Source organism: Mirounga leonina, unplaced genomic scaffold (genome assembly GCF_011800145.1).
Source record: "Mirounga leonina isolate KUSES-001 unplaced genomic scaffold, KU_Mleo_1.0 Mir_168, whole genome shotgun sequence".
NCBI lineage: Eukaryota > Metazoa > Chordata > Mammalia > Carnivora > Phocidae > Mirounga > Mirounga leonina.
In genome coordinates this window covers 25755032-25759567 of record NW_023270426.1, presented here as the reverse complement: position 1 = coordinate 25759567, position 4536 = coordinate 25755032, and the positions used below count along the sequence as shown (strand labels likewise).

Genomic DNA, 4536 nt, shown 5'->3' with positions numbered 1-4536 from the left:
TACCCCTCACCCCCACCAGAGTCTATGATGATGCTTTGAAGAGAGTAAAATATTCAATAAAAATCTGGGAACATGATTTTACTCTATTTGTTTGGAAATGGAATATGTTGGGGGTGGTCTGCCGTTTGGGGAATGGGCTTTTTCGGTTCCCCACGAGGAAAAGGGTGCTTCATGGAAAGCTGAGCAGGACTGGAAGGAGTGTGGTGCTTCTTCTCGGTGGCCCTGGGTTCCGCCCTCCCAGTCCTGCGCCAGGATGCTGACAGACAGGTGGGCTCCACAGGCTGAAGCCAAGGTACGCTCTTTGGCTTGGATTTGCCTCGTGCCTGACTCATCTTCCCTGGGCTGTGGCAAAGGGTTCAGGATACAGCTTCCTCAACTCGCTGCTGAGCAGCAGGCTGAGCGGGCGTTGGAAATGATACAGAAAAAAAAAGAATCTAATTAAGCAGAGTAGGTGATAGTGTCAGGAAGAAAAAGCAAGCAAGTGGCAATTTGGATATCTGCCTGCAAATAAAAGACATGACTGTCGTTTCTCCTCTGGCTCCTGTTTGCCCTATAAATCTCAGCTCACTAATCCAAGTGTTTTAATTATCGCTGTATAATACAACATGCTGTGTTGAGCCCATCATGGGGAAATTAAAACGAAGGAGGGGGGTGGAGGGATTCAGTCTACCCCATTCTCCCATTTCTCTTGTTTACACCAATCTGAAGGTGTTTTTCCCCCTTCTGCCATAAATACAACATGGGGTTTTCCAGCATCAAATGTATTACCTTCTTCCACCCACAAAAAGGAACTTCAGGCCCTCAGCTCTTTCCCCAACCCCAGGCCACTTAGGGGCCAGGAGTCATGGCCACTTTTGACACTTAATCCCCAAGAAATCACAGGAACTAGGTCCAAAATTAAACACCAGCTCCAAAAGAAGAGTCCCTGAGTGGGAACGGCATGAAGGTTAAGACTAGCATGAGAATCTCACCTCCACCCCCTACTAGCTGTGCGACCTTGGGCAAGTCACTAAACCTCTCTGAGTCTCAGCTTCCTCAAAACACAGCACTAAGAGGAGTAAATAACATCCTGCCTTTATCACAGTGTGAGTGCTATGCCACACACTCCCATCTCCTGGTCCTTATCTCTGCCATTCCAACTACCTATAGCAAACCTCACAAGGCAGGCGGGCTCACTCTCCCTCCCTTCTCAAATGTCACCTTATCAGTGGGCCTTCCCTTACGACCCTAAATAAAACACTACCGCTCCTCCTGTATTCACACACGGCATCCCCCACCCCCCCAACCCGCTCCACCCCCCCGCCGCCCAGGATCTTCATTTTACCTTCCAGAGCACGAAGGACTACCTGACATTTCATATATCCATGTGTTTAATTTTTTTTGGTCTCCACCTAAGAGGTACACCCCGAGAAGACAGAGCTTTTGTTTTGTCCTCTGCTGTCTCTCCAGCACCTACAGCAGAGGTGCCCGGCATAGAGCAGATGTTTAATAAATATTAACCGAATGAGTAAACAGAAGCTACTCTTTGGACGATGATGACTGGAAGAGCCATCAGAGACCACACAGGCCACAGTCTGGCACAGCCTAGGAAACTGAGGCCAAGAGACATCAGATGACCTACCCTCCGGGCCCTGCTTCCCCAGAACCGAGCAGCCGCAGAGGCTGAGGCCCTGACTCCTTCCGTCTTGCTCTGCATCAAGCTGGCCGGCCCAGACCAACAACTCGGCATGTTCGTGCCCTGGGTTCCTCATCTGCGGAATGGAAAGAATTAAGCAGCTGGCTCTCCCTCCCAAGTGCTCGGGACCCGGATGCCCCAGTGACTGGCAATCTATAAAAGCAAAAAGGACAGGTGGAGACACTGCAGCAACGCTGGAAATCCCTCGACAAATGCGCTCAGAGGTGACGAACTCCAGACAGCTGCAGCACAGGGGGGCCAAAGGCCAGCGCGTTTCTCTCTCCGAATCCGCCAGCATTAAGGACCCTCTTGGCCTGCTCCACGACTGAAGGCAAGCACGGCTGTCCCATTTCTGGGACGCCAGATAGCTGGCACTTCCTCTTGCACACACACACAAGGGGGCTGCAAACCCCAGCTACCCACCATTCCTAGGTGGACAGCCTCTCTGGGTACTGACTTCTCATTCGTTAGGACCATCTTAGGATGGAATGAGAAAGCACATAGATAGCCCCTGGCGCAGTCCACGGGCACAGAGCGGGCACACGGGAACAGTAAGTTATATGGCACTGATGATATCTGGACTCAAACACAAGCTTCTAGCACCCCACCCCCATCCACCCGGCACCCTGTAGGGCTGAGAATTAAGGGTCTCACAAATGAAGCCTTAGGAATACAGCACGAGACAATTTTTTTTTTTTTTAAGTTTCCATGGTCCTGTTCAGGTAGTATGGAAAGAACTCAGAGCCCACACCGGCCCCCCTCTTGGTCCAAGCCACTCAGGCCCTCACCAGGCCCCAAAGGGAAGATTCCAGTCTGAGGGTGTGAGTCACTCAGGTGCTCTTTTTGCAGAAAGTAAGATTTGGCCTAGAGTTCCCCAGAAGTTAAGGTGACAAAGGACCCAGCAAAAGTATCCTGTGCTCCCATCCTTACCCGTTCTCCTAACCAAATAATCAGTTTTAAAGTACTAAAAAAGACACCACAAGTAATCAGCACGTGGTAACCAAATGAGTCCTGGTGCTTCCACTTACATAGCGTGAGCTGGTCCAACTCCTCAACCTCTCTGAACCTCAGTATCCTCATCTGTATTAAGGGAACAGCAAGGTCCAAGGGGGCTACTGTAAGGATTAAAGGAGAGAATGAACAGCGCCTGGGGCATTAACTATATTCAAGCCAAGAACCCCAGTGCAGCCAATGCCGGAATCATAAGCATTAATTGCTCAGAAAGAACACTCTGTACAGCAAAAGGAGCCTTTCCCTGCACCACAGACCAGACCTGACCACTCTACCACGGACTGCAAGTTGGGAGCAAACATTAACTCCACCAGAGGCTTTCAAAAATCATTCAAAACAATGGGGAAGGGGCCAGAAGATGGGAAGGTGCATGAAGGCACATAAAGGCACAGGTGGAACAGAGACCCAAACAGCTCCTGAAAGACAGGTGCCCAGCTGGACATGGTGGGGGATGCTCCTCATGAAATAACCTGGTCTGAAGTCATTGTTGCTTTGAACTTCTTTGATGAGTGGGCATTTCTAGAATGTTCCCATGGCAGTATGGCTGACTGGTTACAAACATATGCTCTGGGATGAACCAAATCTAGACTGGGCGTTCCAAGAGCCCTCAAGAGGTTTCAGGAGCTGGTGACTTTCGGCTACTCAGGGAACCCTCCTGGGCCTCAGCCCCACCCCCCCCCGCACTGGAACTAATGATTACTGCCTCTGCAGGGCGGTTGTAAGGCTAAACAGGATGGGCGCACGCTAAGGTGCTTCCAGGGCATGGCCCTTTCTCTGCTGCAGCTGTTGAAAAAAAACACCCAAATCCGAAGAAAGCAACTGAAACGCGAGCGGGAGCGCGGCGGGGGCGGGGGGCTCCTCCCGCAAGCGCCCCGGAGCCGACCCGGGCCCGTGGCCTGGCCCGGGAGCGGGCGCCCCGCGGGAGCGCCGAGGCCCCGCTGCGCCGGGCCAGGCGGGGGCGGCGGAGGAGGAAGCGGGGGCGGCCGGAGCGCGGTGGGGATGTTTAAAGGAAATTTACAATCATTTCCTCTCTGTGGTTTGGTGACAAATCAACAACATCCTGTTCTTTTGTGAGGCTCCGGGCGCCTGCGAGGCGGGGGCAGCGCTCCGGCTCTTAAAGGCACACACACAGGGCCCCCTCCGCGCCTCCCACCACTCCCCTGAGGCTCAAAAAAAAGACGGAAAAAAAAAATACAGCCTCCCCAAGGCGCCACCTCCGGGGGCTCGCGCGGCCGGAATGCGGGGGCTGCTGCCCGAGCCGCTCCCCGGCCGCGACCCGGGTCGCGTCCCCTCCCCCACGGCGTCCCCTCCCGGAGGACGTGAGGAGACCGCTGCGGCGCACCCCTCTGATGGATGTTGCGGCCCGGGGCCATCGCCCGCGCAGGGGGCAGGCAGGGGGCGGAGGCGCGCCCGCCCCACGGTCCCCCGCCTCCCCGGCAACCCCTGGGCCGGCTTCGGACCTCCGGGTAGTTTTAACCCCCCTCCCCCAAACCCTTCGCCTCGAATTTTCCAGCCCCCAAACTCTGGATTTATGGTTAAAATGTCAACGTACGCACACGAGGTTTATAAAACGCCAAAGCAGAGAGAGGCTTCCCGAGCTGTAGGAGTAATGAGAATCAGATGGCTAGGACCAGAAAAATAAAAAATATTCAACTACCCTCCTGGGATTTCCTTCATTCAGTCATCTAATGGGTATGTTTTTTTTAACAAGCGCTGGTTACCATCCTAGGCCCTGTACAACACGAACAGAACAGACATTGTCCCTGCCCCCAGGGGGCTTAGATTCTCAAGATGGATGGTGGATGGATGGATGGATGGATGGATGGATGGATGGATGGATGGATGGATGG

The 4536-nt window shown here is 53.5% G+C and overlaps 1 long non-coding RNA gene across 1 annotated transcript; it reads right to left on the bottom strand.

Moving 5' to 3' along the window:
• On the bottom strand, positions 1-3332 carry LOC118016759. Its single transcript, XR_004680901.1, has 3 exons — positions 2704-3332; positions 1622-1751; positions 1-395 (listed from the first exon to the last, which is right to left on the bottom strand). It is a non-coding gene; the product is annotated as an uncharacterized LOC118016759 (long non-coding RNA).
• Positions 3333-4536: the final 1204 nt, after the last annotated feature.